We start from the raw sequence: 19,423 nt of genomic DNA, 5'->3' as shown, positions 1-19,423 counted from the left end.
AAGTAGATAGTAGATATAAAAATATAATTATATGTAGCAGGCCATTAAAAGAACTTATAAGAATGTCCAAAAAGTCATTATAACTTTTTAAACAAAAATAAGTGGAGCAGCCATATTTGCCTCATCTTTGCGCATGTGAATATAGGAAGTTGATATTTAGAGACTGACACAGAGCAGACTTGCAGGGTGAGGAGAAGAGGGTAGGGGCAGGGGCAGGAAGGGGCATGGCTCCTGATGATTTCTCTACCTGGTCGGGTCTCTCTTAAGGCCTGGGCATGCTGCTAAGTTTAAAGTCCTTACGTTTCTGTGTAAACTTGCTTTCTACTGACGCTTACTTCAAGGGAGCTCATTCCTCATGCAATGTTCTTAAATTCCTTATAGAGTGGCCCAGGGAGACAGGAAATGACTTTAAAATGTTCTAAATTGTTTTTACCCAAATCAAGGGCAGTGCTGAGAAGGGGAAAGTGTAGAACAAAGAGTTTGCTCTGTTGCTGATGGAATTGCCATTTGAGAAACTCATGCCCTTTGTCCCAGCTAAGAGATAGCTTTTAACAATTTTCCATAAGTCAATGCAGTTTTGTCTTTGGGCTGGCATCATACTGGATTAGTGAAAGCCTTTCTTGAGGCTTCCATGTCCATTTTAGGTTAGAAGTTCAACAGGGGGATGCTGCTTCCATGGACTCTCCAACAGACCATAGAGACTGTGATGAGCAGCCTAGAGTGGCTTCTCTCAGACATCAAGGATGAGGACAATTGGCTCCTTCTCAGTCCTATTTTAATTATACCAACAAAACTAAAGCATATTTTGATAAAATCTTTCTATTCGGGTCTCTTTCAATGTTGAGAGGGGGTGGAATTTTTATCATTCTGATTGTACAGTGGCTAAAGACAGAGTGATATACTTTGACCCCCCTCCCTAGTTCCTTCCCATTTGTAATTGTAAAATCTAGTGTCTGTGCAGGGCTCCTTTGCCTAAAAACATGTTCCCTAGCCTTCCCTTCACCCCACTGTGTGGCAGTGGAATTCAGGTGAGATTTGATGGCCAGGGGTAGGGAATAGCTGTTCTGTCTATGACCTGGTAACACTGCCCCTAGAGATGTAGCAGGTAACTAACTGTCCTACCTACTTATGACCTTGAAGTACCTGCCCCTGGGGTGTGGCTCGAGGCTACCCTTAAGACCTGAGATAAAGTAGGGTGCTCTCTTCTCTCCCTCATTGGTGGGCTGGATGGTACAGACATTTCAGCCGCAGAACAGCATTGGGCTATACCTCAGCTTTCTAGGGCCCTATGATAAATCCCCCCCCCAATAAATCCCTTCACCTTTCAAGCAGACTCCGTGGATTTAGGGGACCCTAAAATTTCTGCCAACACATTTCTGTGGCTGTGATGAGTCCTTGCACAATCAACCCCCTTTCTTTTATATGTCCATAGCTACTCTCACCTCCCAAAGCCCTTGCTTCTCCTTGAATGCACGTGTGGGTCCAGCTCGTCTCCTCTCCTAAGCCATTCTGCACACAAATCCTCAGATGTTCCTCTGGAGGGGCAGGGCTCAGCTCTTGGCTTCAGTCATTTGGCAGCACATTTAGTTTACTTAAAAAGTCATTATTTCACCCTGCCAATGACTTCTTTTCCATTGAGAATAGGATTGTCTGTTATGCTTCTCTGTATCTTCCATGTCCACTGTATTCCTCACAACAGCCGCTACTACTATTTTAATGGGTGTTAGATTGGGATTGATGGAGGTGCTGTGAAAATAAAAGAAAGACAGGCCCCTCCAGAGGCAGAATTGTTTCTCTGATCAAAACGACTGGAGGACTGCAGCTTCTCTGTGGACGTGCAGACTGTGCAGACGTGGTGTCATAGGCTTGGGGAGTTATAAGGTGGTAGGAGCCACTTGTGGTTCAGTTCCCTGCAGTCTCCACTTCAAGAGGTATGTTGATCCTCTAATCAGAAGTGCCTGGAACCTACCAGCCCACAGATGTCATCAGGGACGCCAACTTTCTGGTCCAGAGCATCACAATTCACATGAGGCATTCACGTCATTAACCCTTCAATGGGAGCATCAAAGGATTTTGGGTGGCAACAGGTGATCCAGTAATTAGCTCTCCTTCAGAACCTCTGTTTACCATGTTTTGCTGAAAGCCAGGGTCTCCAAGACAAAGCAGTGGCCTTCTGTGTATGCTGATCATTGATCAGCGTAGTAAGCCATAGAACAACTCATGCATGACGCCTGTTTGTTAAGATGTCCTTGACATCTCAGGCTAGTTAAGAACCTCTTCTTTGCTCTCTCACTCCCCTCTGTCTTTGTCCATGAGCATACTTACAGTGCAAAGAAGAGCGGGCCGTTGCAGAGGGACAGTTTCCAGACTGAAGTAAAACTCCAACTCTAATGGGCTGTGTGACCTTAGTTAGGCAAGGCATCTAAAATCTTTGAGTCCCGGTTTCTTGTTTAGTGCCGAGAGCAGCGTACCTCCCAGGCCGTTTGTGAGGATTACACACCTTATAATGGTGCTTCTTTCCAGATGAAAGCATGTTCTGATTCTGTTAGGGCCTTCTGGGATCTCTAATTAGGTCATTGAAAGAAAATGGCACAGAAAGAACCTTGCTAATCCTATACAGTAGAGGGCAGTCTATCAAAATTACCCAGCACACCGCGGTCCCGGGAGAATACACCAGGTTCCCCCCCATCTCTGCCGGTAGGACAGCAGAGCCTGGCTTTGGGGGCCAGCAGTGTTAATTGAATTTGTTTCATCTGCAGTACCACAGAGCTCAGTCAGAGGTTCTGAAAGTACAAACCACAGCCTGAGCCAAAGAATAATTGGAAAGCATCCCCTGCTGCCACACAGAGGGAAGGGAGTGCCTCCACGGCTCAGCCCACCCCTGGCCGGAAGCATTGGCCCTGCATCCATTTGTCTCTGGCAGTGAGACTGTTGCTTCTGACAGCGTTTTAGCCACAGCTGCTTTCAGGTTTCCTGCTGAGAACACACCCAGGACACTCAGTGTGCTGAGTCGGTGAAGGACGGGCTGCCCAGGGACGGATTCCGTTTCTGCCAGGCGTGAATCTGCTGCCTAGATACAGTTATGCTCTCTCTGACAGCTTGCAAGCTTCGGCTGGGTTTGAAGCTTTCTTAGGCTCAGCAACTGAACAGATTCTTTCTTTTGCTTTTTGGAACCCCCAGTTTCTCCCCAGTTAGTGTTAGAAGCTTTAGTCTTTTCCTCAAAGCCCTCTCTCTTTTTTTAGAGTTGTGAAATATGAGGCCGTGAGAAGCTCAGAGGCACTGTATAAAGCTGAGGAGAGAACAGCCTAGTAACCATCAGGCCAATGGAGAATACGATATGACATTTCTCACTCCCAGACACCCTCTTCCACGTCCTGTTCTGCTCACAGCCTTCCTGCCTTCTCCTAGAGTTTAATATGATTGTTTCTATCTCTGCTTTTTTTCTTTTTTCTTTTTTCCCCCCACCTATTCATCCTGAAACTCTCTAGTTTAGTTAGTATGTTTCCAAACGTGCACTCATGGGGTCAGGCTCTGCTGGTAGATTCTGTATACTGTTACATGGAGCCATGGTGTGCCGGTTTTTTGTTGATTTATAGTACAGATTGCATTATTAGAGCACTTAGCAATATGTTCATTCTTGCTTACAGAACATTTGAACTCTGTATTTTTGTCTCTGGTTAATGATGCTGTTTGTTCTGGTTGCTTGGTATTCAAACTCCTCATAAAGGAAAAGTTGTGATTCCAGTGGAAACTCGAGGCTTTCAGAGCTGCTGAGCGGCAGGAAGCTGCTTTTGTACTTAGGACGACACTTCAGCCACTTTGTGTTCATCAGTGAATGGTGGGTGCCTTGGGAGGCCATTCTTATTAGGATTCTTCCTAAAAATCAAGACAGAAAAGAAGCAAGAACATTTCAGGCAGGCCAAAGGGAGCAATTTGAAAGGGTGCTAAACTAGAGATCAAAGAGCCCTTCATGCTGCTGGCTTTTGATGTTACCATAACCACAGTAATTAATTAACTTATCTTCAGAGCTTGCTGCGTTTCCGCACCCACAGCCTCCTAATCAGCAATGCTGTGCTCAAGGCCAGTACCACCATCATTAACAAGTTCTGCAACCAGCAGGGACAGGGTCTTCGGCTGCAGCAGGCTGCTAGTGCTGCTGTTGGAAAAATGCCACCTCCCTCCCGCCCCCAAGGGCTTTGAAGCCCACTTATGAGGCTGTAAAACCAGAGAAAGTCAGAACTCAGAGTCCTCCTAGAGATTATCTAGGCCATCTCGGGGCAGCTGGCACACTTGCTGGAGAAAGTGGAGGTTTAGTAGAAACAAGCGCCTGTTTTCATTCCATAAAAACGAACGAGTAGTTAGTGGCAGGGCATAGTGGCGCACACCTTTAACCCCAGCACTCAGAAGGCAGAGGCAGATGAGTTCAAGGCCAGCCTGGTCTGTACAGTGTGTTCCAGCTGGGACTGCTTAGTGAGACCTTGTCTCGAAACAAACAAAGGACCAGTCGGTAGCCAAGGCCTGCTTAGCGAAGATCTGCCATTCTTCTGTTTATCCTGCTTTTTGTGTTTAGTCCTATGCCTCTGCTTTATAAATCAATTCATCTTTTCTCCTTGTCCCAAGTCCATGTGTCTTGCCAGTGAGCCTTTGACAGAAGGGCCAATTCAGCTCTCAAGGTAACAAGATTGGAACAAAAGACTGAGGGCTCGGCAGCGGGAAATGCAGGAAAATGGGGGCGTACAGGTAAACGCATCTGCAGCGACGGGGGGAGAAAAATGGCCCCAAACAGAGTGGGGGTGTTTAGGGGAGCCAGGACAGCCTCAGCCTTGATTTGCGTGGTGTTTGCACGACTGAATTCATCGAACTGTGCATTTGTATCTATGCACTTTCTTCAGCTGAAGTTATGTATTAAAAAGGCTGTTAGGAGGCTTTGTTTACACTGCCTGCCCATCTGTGCTTCACCTCCAGCTTCCTGAGGGGGCCGGTGCCCTAGGAACGCCACTGGCTCTTCTGGAGAAGCAGCCTGTGCCCTTAACCAGCGAGCCATCTCTCCAGCTGGTGACAGTTTATCTTAAATTTAGAAAAAAAAAATATTGGCATGTATAATGTGTGTATGAGTTTGGGCATGCACATGCCGCAGCACACATTGGAGGTCCGGGATGACTTTCAGGAGTCTGCTATTTCCTTCTGCTGTGTCCTGTGACGATCGAACTCAGGTTGACAGGTGTTTGCTGAGGTATCTTGCTGGAGCTGCTTTATATTTCATTTCTAGTATTCTCATAAAAAAAAAAAAGAAGAAGAAGAAGATGTTTCTGGGTGGTGGTGGCACAAGCTTTTAATCCCAGCACTCTGAAGGCAGAGGCAGGCAAATCTCTGTGAGTTCCAGGCCAGCTAGGGCTACACAGTGAGACCCTGCCTCAAAAAACAAAAAGAGCAAGTATTCAATGTCATATCCTTCCTTTTACAGGAGCGGTAGTGTGTGCCTGTTGTCACACCATTCTGGAGGCGGAGGCAAGAGGGTAGCCACAAGTTTGAGGTCACCTTGTCCTATATAACAGGTTTCAGGCCAGCCATGACTGTATAGCAAGACCCTGTCTAAACAAAACAAAAACAAAACAGAAATTGAGCACCTTCAGCTTTTAAATGTTGTTCATTACCTTCAGATGGGCTTTACTTTTTCTTTTCTTTTTTTTTTTTTTGGGAGGAGGGGAGGACTAATCTAGAGTTCATACTGTTTCTTTGGGGAAGGTTTATCTAGTTATGGTGGTAATTTAAATGTAATTGGCCCTCATAATCTCATAGGGAGTGGCACTATTAGAAGGCGTGGTCTTGTTGAAGGAAGTGTGTCACCGGGGAGGCAGGCTTTGAGGTCTCAAATGTGCTCAAGATATCACCCGGTGTCTCAGACCACTTCCTGCTGCCTGCAAGATGTAGGACTCTCAGCTCCTTCTCCAGCACCATGTCTGCCTGCATGCTACCATGTCCCACCATGATGATAATGAACTGAACCTCTCAACTGTAAGCGAGCTACCCCAATTCAATGTTTTCCTTTATAAGAGTTGCTGTGCTCATGGTGTCTCTTCACAGAAATAGAAACCCTAGCTAAGACAGAAGTTGGTACTAGGGATGGGGTGGTGGTGGTGGTGGTAACTGCTGTGATAGGCCTGACCATGCTTTTGTTGGAATGAATAAGAACCTTGAGATTGTGAGTTAGAAAAGCTGTTGGAGGCTTTAAGGATTGCTTAATGGGCCAAGCTAGCAGAGCATGGAAGACAATGGTGCTAAGAGTTATTTGAACTATGGAGGGCTGGCTCAAGAGGTTTCAGAGGAGAAGAATTTTAGTATGCTGCCTAGAGATTATTCTTGTGACATTTTGGTGAACAAAATGGCTGGGTTTTGCCCTTGTCTGAAAAGTTTGCCTAAGGCTAAAGTGAAAAGTTTTGGATTGATTCTGTTGGCAGAGGAAATCTCAAAACAGCCTAGTGTGGACTCTGTTGTGTAGATATTAGTTGTTACTCTAATGAAGATTTATAATGAAAAGGAGCAAGCTGAGAAGGTTAAATGACAAAATGTAAAATTTAAGGAGAAAATGAACACCAAACAGTGGAATGGAACCAAGTTCTGTGTTCAAGGAGATAAACAGATAAAGAAATGGACTAAAAGGAATGGTTACCTCTGGGCAAGATCCCACTCAGCTAAGCTTCCAACTTGTGAAAAGATATTACAGAAAAGCTTAGAGCCAGGTGTGGTGGCGCACACCTTTAATCCCAGCACTGGGATGGCAGAGGCTGGCAGATCTCTGAGTTTGAGGCCAGTTTGGTCTAACCATTGAAAACAGAAAGCTGGTGAAGATGCATTTGACCAAGGGGGCCATGTTGCAGTCCCAGTAAGCAGCAGAACTTGGCAGCTTCAGTCACATGGTTCTGGAGTTAAGGATAGAAGAGAGGGGCTGTGGAGTTTCCCTCCATGACTAAGGAAAGCCACTGAGGCCAGGCACGTGTCAGGGGTGTCCCTGCATGGAGGCCTAGAGAGGACATTGCATGAAGCTGTGAAGTTGAAGCCTGGATTGCCTTGGAGACCCCAAGATGTTGGAGATGCCAGAGCTGTGGGATACCTGCTGAGGAAAGTGGTTAATAGCAAGTGGAACCAGCCCAAGAGAAAGAAGTGTGTTTTAGTCAACAAAGCTGAAAGGAATTGGAGCTCTGAGGAGCATTTTGACATGGAACTGCTGAATTTGGAGTTTGTCCAGCTGGCTTTTGGCCTTGCTTTGGTTCAGTATTTCCTCACTATGCTTTCTTCCCTATATTTTTGGAACAGTAATGTACATCCTGTGCCATTATATGTTGGAAGTATGTGATGTGTGTGTGTGTGTGTGTGTGTGTGTGTGTTTATTTTGCTTTTACAGGTGATTATAGTTAAGAGATTACATGAATCTCAGAAGAGACTTTGAACTTTCGACTTTTAAATATTGTTAAGACTGTGATGATAGACTATGGGGACTTTTGAAGTTGGACTAAATGCGTTTTACATTATGATATTGTTTTAAGCTTATGGGGACCAGGGAGTGGAATGTGGTAGTTTGAATGTAATTGGCCCCTATAATCTCATAGGGAGTGTCACTATTAGGAGGTGTGGCCTTGTTGAAGTAGGTGTGTGGTCTTGTTGAAGTAAGTGTGGAGGTGGGCTTTGAGATCTCATATGCTCTAGATAATGCCCAGTGTCTCAGACCATTTCCTGTTGCCTTAAGATGTAGGAGCTACTTCTCCACCACCATGTCTGCTTGCATGTCACCATGTCCCACCATGATGATAACAGACTGACCCTCTGAACTGTAAGTGAGCCACCCTAATTAATGTTTTCCTTTATAAGAGTTACTGTGGTCATGGTGTCTCTTCACAGCAATAGGAACCCTAACTAAGACAGGATGGTAGAGATGTCAGGCATTTAAGGCTGTATAAGTCTAGACTACATGAGACATTTTATTTTGGGGTCTTGATATACCCCATGCAGGTAGACAAATACTAAAAGAACCAAATAAGATGAGGAAGGAGAATCATAAGCTCATGGCCAGGCTGAGCTACACCATTGGCCTAGATATAGTAGAGCATCTGTTTAGCAAAAACAAAACACACAAAAAAAGAAAACAACAACAACAACAAAACCAAAAACAAGCCCAAAACATTCCCATTCTCCAACCCAAAACAACATGAGAAATGCTTTTAGGCTTCAAAAAGTAATATTAATAATAAAAACAGAAATTTAAGAATTTTGATTTTATAAGTGTGCATTAGTTACAAAGGTCTGAAGATAGTGCCTTTTATAAAACTGAACAGTTTCAATTTTATAAAATCATGCTTAAATCACTGGAAAAATTTCAAGACTCTAGTTATTTTCTCTATTTCCACAGAAACTGGAAATTCTGCATCATTATAATAATAAACATTTTTTGCCTTCTTATAAACATCAGCCTCCATACCCTTATTTACAGCACTTTTCTCAGTGTGCAGGTACTGAGGAAGAGTTCTGAGGTCTGTGGGAAACCGTAGTAGAAGAGTGGAGCGGAAAGCAGAACATTCATTACTTTATGACACAATCTCAGAGGGTTCTCCTTGTCTTTGTGCAGATGAGAAATACATGTTTATGACTGAAAAACCTCACAGCCTTTTCTCTGTTGTAGAACATCATCTGGTAAAGTCTGCGATGTTGCCTTGGGCTAGCCTGTTACACCATTTGATTGATGAGGACTGGTTCCTTTGGACCTCTAAGGTGAGACTATTATTGGGGTACAGGGGAAGAAGATGCTGAAATCTGTGACTTCTCAGGCTTGTCTTCTTTCCAACATTTTCCATATTTTAAAAGATATAAAATGGGTAGAGCCCAAGTGACAACACTTATCCCAGTGATGAAGGTCTGGGGCAATCCTAGACCCTTGGCTTTTAGAGTTTATACTTCCTGATGGTCTTCCCTTCCAACATATTCACAACTAATATGAGACTTACTTAGTTATATTCATTTTATAAAATCTTGAATTTAATTCCAAAATCTTTTTAGATAATTGGTTAGCAATAATAATAACAACTAAGTATTATATATTCATGAAAATTGGGTGGGGGAGACTTCTATGCCGGATGTCATGTGTTACCATGAAAAATGGGGTTCCTTTTCATGAGTGCTTATTCTCACTAACAAAGTAATTTTTAAAAATGGACTTAGTAGGAATTTCAATGTCAATTTTATGAGAATTTGGAAAAAACTCCAGGGCAAGCAAGCTGAAAATCTTCACAGCCATTGGAAAGGAGATGGAGAAGAGGGAGAGAGAAAGCCAGGCCATTTTTAAGCAGCCACATGGCACAAGGGAGCATGGATAGCTTAAGAGAAAAAAATAAGAAAGTCTAGACTTTGGAAAAAGAGATATGGGGAAGAAAATGTTATGTTTTTCTGAGTAATGGGCAGGCTTAGAAGTGCTATACATGGTGTCTCCTTAACTGACTACACTAAACTCAGGGTGTGATTCTGGAAGGAAAAGTACATTATCCCATTTAGGGGATAATTATTCCTTCCATCTCCTTAGCATGGCTGGAGGTAAACCAGACTTCCTGAGAGATGATCTGGCCAGGTGGTTGACAGAACCAAGCAGGCAGAAGTCAATACTGTGTAATATTCTAATCTTTGGAGCAGATCAGAATGTTGTGTCTCCAATCAGGGCCAGGACCCTGATAACTCCACCTTTTCATGTGGCATTTTAAGTTCTAAGGAGGGACAATTGTGAACCGTACCTTTCCAGCATCACCAGGGAACCATGAGGTAGAATCCAAAGAGAATCATGAGGGAGGTCCATCCTCAATAGTCTTCAAGCCTGCTAATCCCTGTAACATTCCACTTCAAGAGTTGAGACCCTAAAATCATGTAATATACAGACCATTTCCACAGTGGAAATCTATTCAAAGTTGCTTACCAGAAGAGAGTAGAGCTTCAGTCGGAATGAGATCCCTGGCCTCCAGCAAGAACAGGACTTCCAGCTTTTGACCTAGGACCAGATGAGAACTGCTGCTCTGGGGTTCTTGCCCTAACCTTCTTGGCCGTTTTCTATCTACTGCCCTCATCATCAGCATATAAAATGTATAATAAGCATAACATGAAAAAAAGTGATAAAATAAAATAGTGTTTTTAAGGATTCACATTCTTGTTATTTACTGATCCCAATGTCAGGGTTTTTTGTTTGTTTGTTTGCTTCTAATTAAAATATAACAATAACCAGTGTATTTTCTTGAAGTACATCCTGGATAGCCAAAGACCACAGTGTTCTTCACAAGAGGCAAAACATTTGCACAAACAAGAAAGACACTATCAGAATCTAAATCCACTACATTATGTCAAAACCCCTGACCTGGGAGCTGCAGGAAGTTGTAAATTCTAAACTACAAAAACGCTTGATCTTTTGGCTCTTTAATAAATAAACATTTTATTATTAGAACTCAACATGAAAATTTTAATTGGTTTATCAGGGTGTCTTTTGATAGGGTGCTGGCTAAAGTCTCCAAATTATTGTTCTGGTTGATATAATTGCAGACTGATGTTTTGCTAACATGAGACTTCAGTTCTGTTGTAGACTGTAGAAGAATGTAAATGTTTTCTCATAGAAAAAAATAACTTATGGAAAAAAGTTTTAGACTAAAAGAATAACAGCAGATAAGGATATTCCTCAAATCAGCTGATCATAAGTTGTCAATCCTAGCTTTTTACAATGTCCTGTTAATTCCCACACCTGGGTTCACGTTTGGCTGGATGTTATGGCCTAGGCCTAGGTGAGCACACAGGGCCATGTTGCCCTCCTTTCTCAAGTATGTCTTTAGGGAAAGACCTTTGTTATTTAAGGCCACTCAACAAGTTTCCAAGGAATATCTTTCTATTTTATTTTATAAGAAAACATTGGCATGTGGTAAAGAAAATGAGGCAATACTTTTTATCTTCAGCCAAAGGTTTGTAAAGTACAGCTAAACAAACTTTGTAGGGGATAAACAGACTACAACCCACAGCTCCAGAGAAGCTAGCTAACAAGGAGGACCCTAAGAGAGAGACATGGATTACCCTGGGAAGGGGAAATAGATGCGATCTCCATGAGTAAACTGGGGATGGCAATAGAGGGGAGGGGATGAGGGATGAGAACATGAGGGTACAGGATGGTCAAGGTGGGGGAGGGATGGAGTGGGAGAGCGATGAAAGAGATATCTTGATAGAGGGAGACATTATGGGGTAAGGGAGAAATCTGGTGCTAGGGAAATTCCCAGGAATCCATAATAAGGATGACCTCAGCTTAGACTACTAGCAATAGTGGAGAGGGTGCCTGAACCGACCTACTTTGGTAATCAGATTGGTGAATACTTATCTGTCATCATAGAGCCTTCATCCAGTAACTGATGGAAGCAGATGCAGAGATCCATAGGCAAGCACCAAGTCAAGCTCTGGGAGTCCAGTTGAAGGGAGGGAAGAGGGATTATATGAGCAAGGTGGGTCAAGATCATGATGGGGAAATCTACAGAGACAACTGAACCAAGCAAGTAGGAACTCACAAACTTTAGACCAACAGCTGTAGAACCTGCATGGGATTGGACTATGCCCTCTGCATATGGGAGACAGTTGGGTAGCCTGGTCTGTTTGAGGGGCCCTGGCAGTAGGATCAGAATCTATCCCTGGTGTTTGGGCTGCCTTTCTGGATCCCATTACCTATGGTGGGACACCTTGCTCACCCTTGATGCAGAATGGAGGGGCTTGGTCCTTCCTCAACTGAATGTACCAGGCTTTGCTGACTCCCCATGGGAGCCTTTACCCTTTTGGAGGAGGGGGTGGAAGGTAGGTTGGGGAGAGAAGCTAGGGGTGTGTGTGTGAGAGGGAGGAGGGATGAGAGGGAGATGTGTGGCTGGTGTGTAAAATGAATAAAGTTTTTCTTAAATAAAAACAAAGAAACTTTGTAGGTATACCTGAGAATGGTGTCATTCCTTATTTTGGTGGGATTTGATGGGAATGTAGGGCTACACAAGGACTCATAAGTTCCCTCCCCTTTTCTATTGATTTGGAACAGAATGAAAAAATAATGAAATTTTGCATAAAATTGCGGTTCAAAGTAACCAGTCAGAAAGTTTGTTGTTATTGTTTTGTGTTTTTTTTTTTTTAAATCAGAAAGAAAACTGCACTTAAACTTTCAGTAAACAAATCTTTTGAGCAAGGCACAATAGGACAGACTGGGAATAGCTCCTGTATTGTCATCACTAGGGCCAAATATCTTTTAGGTTTTCCAGATAGGCCTCCTTGAGGCATTCTTGAGACTATCTTAAGGAGACCACTCTGCCTGAGTAAGCTACAGGGACAGACAGCAGCTCGGATTTCCTCTCTAGTGGTCCCTAGATCACTCTGTGTCCAACAGCCATTGTGGTGGTGACATTTCATGTCTTAGTTCCCTGTGGGGAAGGGACACCTAAGATGCAAGATACAAGTTATCACATGTCTCCAAGCATAGAGGCAAATCATCTTAATGATGTTACACTTAATCCGCTAAGTAATGAAAAATAATACCACCGGTAGCGAGAGTTTAGAGACTGGAGATGAAGCATCAAGATTAATAGCCGAAAGGCCAGTTGTCAGGGAGACTGGAAACTCTCCCCTGCTGGGGCTTCATACAACAAATGGAGCATTCACAGGCCAGCTTGAAAAGACTGGAAGCCCTTCTTCAATTGGGCTTCATCTGAAGAACAGATCATGAGCAAACAAAGCCCATAATATACGGATGTGGGAACAGCAGGTGCGGTGTAAATGTGCATAAATGTGCATGAACCCCTGACAGCTGTGAAGACAGTGACTCAGCTCCATACGGCCAGTCACTACACTCAGAAGTTCCCTGCGTGTTTTGGGGCCCCTACTCAGGCCAAACATTCGATGCTGAAAAGAATTCTAACATTAGGTGGTTAGTGAAGCCTAGTTGGAAATTTTATTAATGATATTTTAACACAGACTTTAAGCAGCATTCAGAAGAAAGTAAGATGCTCCCAAGAGATGGAGAGGTCACGGACTTCTCAAGGGAGAGCAGGGGAAAGCAAGTCTTACCCAAGTGTGTGCAAGAGAGTAAGCAATTAACAGTCTTAGTATTATCCACATAGAGCATTTCAGTGGATCAAACCCCGCCCCCCACATTTGATAAAAGCAATATCTGAAGTGGATCAGGTGGGGTGGAATTACACTCTGACAAGGTAAAACCAGGAGCCACTAAGACTGCACACGGATTTAATACATGCCCTTTCCCTGTAAATGGAGTTTGGGGTGAGATTTCCTATAAAGTTGTGGGTTCGTGGCTGGGAAGGGGAAAGGCCTCCAGCAGTTATTAATTGTGCTGGAGTTCTTGCTCCATTGCTGCCCAGGGCTTTAACTAGATCCCAGAGTCAGGGAAACTCTTCTTTTCTTTCCCCCTTTTCAGGCTCCTAAGATTTCCCTGCCTCTCTCTACCCTCCCATATCAGGACCTACCGATTTCGGGGCTTTACCCTCAGCTCATTAGTCCACTCCAATTTTGGGGAGTACTTTCCTTGTCTTAACAGTCTCAATGTCTATTTCTGTCCACATGTCCCTGTTCTTTGCAGTGGAGCACAAGAGCCTGGCTACTTCCACAGGTTCCCAGGGACTCTGATTCATGACTCTCTTATCAGCTAGTGTATTGGACACCTCCTGGGTGTTAGGCATTATATCAAGCATTTTACTGCATCTGCCTTGTTCATCCTCACTCCCCACAAGTAAGAATTATAACTGTGGCAGCTGGATGTTATCCATGTTTAAAGGTACAGCTGGAAACATCTCAGAAAGAGTTGAAAATAGTTTATCATGGGAGAAGAAACAGGAACAGTCATGAAACCAACCACATCCTCCTTCTTAGGAATTTTAGAGGTGTTTATAAAAATCACTGGCTTCAGAAGATGTGGAGGCCCAAATTACTCAGTGTCAGAGAATCTGAGCTTGCTTTACTGTAGCAGGATTCTTAAAAGTTCTTATTAATAAAATCAAACCTGAGCCAGTTATTGGGGTGAATACTGGAAGGTCAGAGAGATAGAACAAGCCACAGCTATCTCACCTCACCAGTTCCTCAGCTGGTCCTGTTTCCTCAGACTGGAAGCCTCTGAGTCCTCATCCAGAATGAATCCCAGCTGAACTGTGCTGCTTCAAAGCCTGAAAGCTTAACCAGCCAAATGCTTAACCAGCCAAATGCTTAACCAGCCAAATGCTTCTTGTTTCTGGTCCTCATGCCTTATATACCTTTCTGCTTTCTACCATCACTCCCTAGGATTAAAGGCTTGCTTCCTGGGATTAAAGGTGTGAGTCACCATGCCTGGCTGTTTCCAATGTGGCCTTGAACTCAGAGATCCCAGATGGATTTCTGCCTCTGGAATGCTAGGATTAAAGGCGTGTGCTATCACTGCCTAACTAGTGGCTTTTCTGTTCTCTGACCCCAGATAAGTTTATTAAGGTACACAGTATTTTGGGGAACACAATACCACCACACTTTACCCAGCAGGGCTGCATAATGGGATGATTTGGTCATGGGCATGTTTGTCAGGTGTTTGGAAGGGTCTACACTTGGCTGTACAGTGTGTTTCATCTTGCAAGGGGGAGGTTTTCTGCCTCTCCCCTTGACATATTATATAAAAAGCCTTTTTCAATAAAGGATCAGGCTGTTGGGTATTGACTTAAGCCCTCCTGAAGCTATCCTGTGTTTCTGTCTTTCTTCTCATTGGCTAGGTCTCTCTTTCTATCTATCATTTCTCAGTTCCTCTCTTCTCTACCTAAAAATCCTTCAAAAGGTGGGAGTAGGTCAGAGCTGGACTCCCACAAGCAGAGCAAGTGAAACCTATGTACAGTCGATCTGTCGATGATGGTGGCCAGGAGAGTGTCTTTTATTCCTTACCTAGTTACCTAGTGTATACTCCACCTGGAGCGTGGGTGGGTGTGTGGTCACAGCTATTCCAGCTAACCATTTTAGCATCACCATTCTGGTTTCTATAAACTTTGTCATGTTTACCATGGTTTCCCCAAGGACTGAGCCTGGAACACCAAGGACACTTAGTGCACATTTCCTGAGCAAATAAATGATTGCTTTAAATAGTGATGATAATTATATTGCATGTTTACAGAGTCCAGTCTTGTTAAGATTTTAATTTTGAGTGTTAAACCAATCTGCGGTCTTCACTGAGAGGCAAATGTCTTTCTATTAGAAGTTCTTTTTCCATCTACAAGTTGTGTTACTAGTGATTGTGTCGCTTGGCCCTTGTCTTGGACTGGTGCTTATGTTTTCTTCTTTTTTAATCACTTGGCTCTGTTTAATCACTTGTTTCCTAGTGATGAGATGCCATCATACCTCATGAGAAAAGTAGTAGAAAATTACGAAAATAGAATTAAGATTCAAATTAAGAAATTGAGACTAGATCCTAGAGGGACAGTGTCCTGGTGAAGAGTCTTGGCTGTACCTTAGGAGTCCTGGGATGCCCTTTAGCTCAGTTTCTGCTCCTCTTCCTTTTCCTCCTTTGCTTCTGCCACCCCACTTCCTCATTTTTTCTTTTGAGATAAATTTTATGGATTTATTTCACTTAAATTTTTTAAAGATTTTTTTTAAGTTACTATACAAAATAGCAAGGTTTGACTATTTCCATTCATGAGTGTCTTTATACTTTGTCGTAATTTGTTCCCCTCCTCCATAGCCCTTTCTTATCTTCCTTATGCCTCAGCTCCCCATGTGTGTGTGTGTGTGTGTGTGTGTGTGTGTGTGTGTGCGCTGTGCGTACCAATGAGTTTAACTGGGGATACTTATATGGGCTTGTAGGAACACTGGTAATTTGCCCATTTTTTGTTTGTTTGTGTTTTCTTTTTGAGACAGTCTCACTGTGTAGCCCTAGCTGGCCTGAAGCTCATTGTGTAGACAGGCTGGCTTTGAACTCACAGAGCTCTGCCTGCCTCTGACTCCTGAGTGGTGGGATTAGAGGTGTGTGCCACCATACCCAAGCTTAGCTTCTTAAACTAGGGATCGTGATACCATATAGGATCACATAACTAAATGTGAGTGTTCTGAGAAACTTGATTTCTGGATGTGCAAATAGTAAAAGTTAATTAAAAATTAAATATGTAATGAATCCTGGCAGTGCTCACCTGCGTTGTGCTGGTGACTTCACTGCAGCCCTGGCTCTGGGCACAGACATATGCACTTTGCGTACTACACTGTGCCAACAAACAGTGCCTGAAATACCTTGGCTCGGGTTCAAGGCTATTGTTTGTCATAAGCCACAGTATTTTCTCTGTATGTACAAAGTTTTCTGCTTCTCTAGAAACATGATTTAATTATGGGAAACAAAGGCTTTCAATATTTTCCTACTGTCACTCCTAATTACCGTGTATCAAAATAGTTTTATCTTGGATTGCAGTGTGTTGAATGTTCAATTTTAAAAATTACTGTTTGAATTTCTGACTTAAGTTTCACACACAAAAAAATCATTAAATGTATTTTGATTTTTGGCTTGAAACAGATTTTCCAGCAATTTCTGAAATGGTTCTAAATGTATTTTTCCATATTATGTAATATGTTATGTTACAGAAGAATGTTATGTTAATTTTCAACATGAACATTGTAAAATTAAACCACTGATGAACTCTGAGAAACATTAAAGATGTCCCTGCTGTATCATACATGCAGCCAAGCTTTAATTCTCATGTGTGTATAATGATAATGCGTTTGTGTATGTGTGTGCATACTTTTTCACGCATGTGAGTGCAGGTATGTGGGTGCTACAGCATGCATGTGCAGGTCAGATAATGTCTGGTGTTGATTTTTACCTTCTATGTTGTTGGAGATAGTTATTTCATTGCTTTTCTCTAGGAATGCCAGTGTACCTGGCCCTTGAGGTCCCAGGGATTCTCCTGTTTCCACCTCCCATTTGCTGGATGAGCACTAACTAGGGTTGCAGACACATACTACCTTGCCTGACTATAAGTGGATTCCGGTGAGTCAAGCTCAGTTCCTCATACTTGTGTGGCAAGCACTTAACCCATGAACCATTTCCTCAGTCCCAAGTTTTATTCTTTATGTAAAAATAAACAAACATATTCATCTTAATAGTATGCAATTACTTTAGTCTTTAAGAAATGATAAAACTATATGTATACTAATTACATATTTGTGACTTATTATCAGTAAATGTTTGATTTGTATGCCTATTATGCATTCTTATACACCCAAATGTGATGAGTAGCTTCATGTCAACTTGACACAAGCTAAAGTCATATGAGAGAAGAGAATCTCAATTGAGAAAATGCCTGTAGGACATTTTATTAATTAGTGATCCATGGGGAGGGCCCAGTCCATTGTGGGTGGTGCCATCCCTGGGCTGGTGGCCCTGAGTTCTATAAGAAAGGAGACTGAACAAGCCATGGGGAGCAAACTAGTAAGCAGCACCCCTCTATGGCCTCTGCATCAGCCCCTGCCTCCAGGATCCACCCTGTTTGAGTTCCTGTCCTGACTTCCTTCCATGATGAGCAGTGATGGGAAGCATAGGCTTGCCTTGGATCATGGTGTTCCATCACAGCGATAGTTACCCTCACTAAGACACCAGAGTGGCATATGTTTTCACAGGTGAAACAGGGTCCTATGTGGGGAGAATCTAAGAAGACTGGCTGTACAGCATACAGCAGCTTTGAACCTTCTTCTAAGCTACATACAATGATGCTGTACAGCCTGCTACTCTTTACATTGTACTCAAGAAACCTGTTTTCTTTAAAAAAAAAAAATTAAAACATTCAACTCCCTAAAGTTTTTCTTATCCAAAGAAATGCAGTTTGTAAGAGGAGAAGATTTCACCATGCAGAATAGACTGGACTCCATGCATCAGTGGCAGGGAGGTCAGAGCAGTCTATCACTGTGGTCTCAATATGAAGCCATAGTGACTAAGCTTCTGGCAGTGACTGAAATGCCCAGAAGAAGAGTGTTAGAATTCCGATTGAGGACCCCTGTACACTGTAGGAGGACATGCAAGTGTGACTCAGGGGTTTATCTAAATGTGTAATTTATATAAAATTATTTTATGGATATGAGCATTTGCCTGTATGTAAGCATATACACCATATGCATGCCTGATGTCCAAAGAGGCCAGAAGATGGCATTGGTGTGGCTGGAGAATTTCTCTCCAGCTCCCACCAAGCCCCGGCAGTCCGACAGCCCACTTATAATATAAACACACGGACACTTATTTTATTTACAAACTGTATGGCCGTGGCAGGCTTCTTGCTAACTGTTCTTATAGCTTAAATTAATCCATTTCCATAAATCTATACCTTGCCACATGGCTTTTAGCTTATCGGCATCTTCACATGCTGCTTGTCATGGTGGTGGCTGGCAGTGACTCCTTCTGCCTTCCTGTTTTCTCTGTTCTCCTCTCTGTTAGTCCCGCCTATACTTCCTGCCTGGCTACTGGCCAACCAGTGTTTTATTTATTGACCAATCAGAGCAGTTTGACATACATACCATCCCACAGCACATTGGATCCCTTGGAACTAAGTTACAGATGATTGTGAGCCATCATGCTGGGAATTGAACCTGGGTCCTCTGCAAGAGCAGCCAGTTTTCTTAATCTTTGAGCTGTCTCTCCAGGCCCTATTCTCTGTATTGCTAAAAGTTTTGTGGTTCCTGATTTTTCTGCTTTTCTGTCTAGGTAGAATACTACCCTTCTCATTCTCTCCCAGATGAAATTCCCTTCATCCTTCGGATCCTCTTCTTTTGGTCACCTCCTAAAGCTTATCCATCAGAGCTACAGTCTTACAGGGACAAGTTATTTTAGAGGAATAACTTGATTCTTTAGAAGATGTCTTGTGTCATTTCCATCTCCTACCAGGATGTGCACTCCTAGATGAAAAGACCCTGGAGTTGCCTTGTGTTCTCTGCAGTACCCCACCCATGGGTGTCACCTAGAGAAGGCAGGAGGAAGTCATGCAACATGCACTCTGAGGCATGGTTTCAAACGAAGCAGAATTTTCACTATATACTCTTAGTACCCGAGAAAACACTAGATGAGGTGTTTTATTTGGACACAGTGGTCACAACGTTGTAAAAAATGTAAATTACTTCAGTTAAAGGTGTGAAAATCACATGCTCTGTGTTTACACCTGCAGTTTCCAAGCCACTGTGCAGCTGTGAATAACCAGCATGATTCTCCTTCCTGAATTTTAACTAAACACTGCGACTGCCCGCTCAACTATCCAGTGATTGCTTCAGAGCCGAATCCCATTCACTTGGAGTTCCCCGATTGTTTGTGGAGATTGAATGACATGTGATTTAACTGTGTGTGACTAGCTTAGCTTAACAATAACTCTATGTGATTTCAACAGACTCATTAGTCTGAGCTAATGAC

Source organism: Peromyscus leucopus, chromosome 2 (genome assembly GCF_004664715.2).
Source record: "Peromyscus leucopus breed LL Stock chromosome 2, UCI_PerLeu_2.1, whole genome shotgun sequence".
NCBI lineage: Eukaryota > Metazoa > Chordata > Mammalia > Rodentia > Cricetidae > Peromyscus > Peromyscus leucopus.
Note: the sequence above shows the minus strand (reverse complement) of the source record.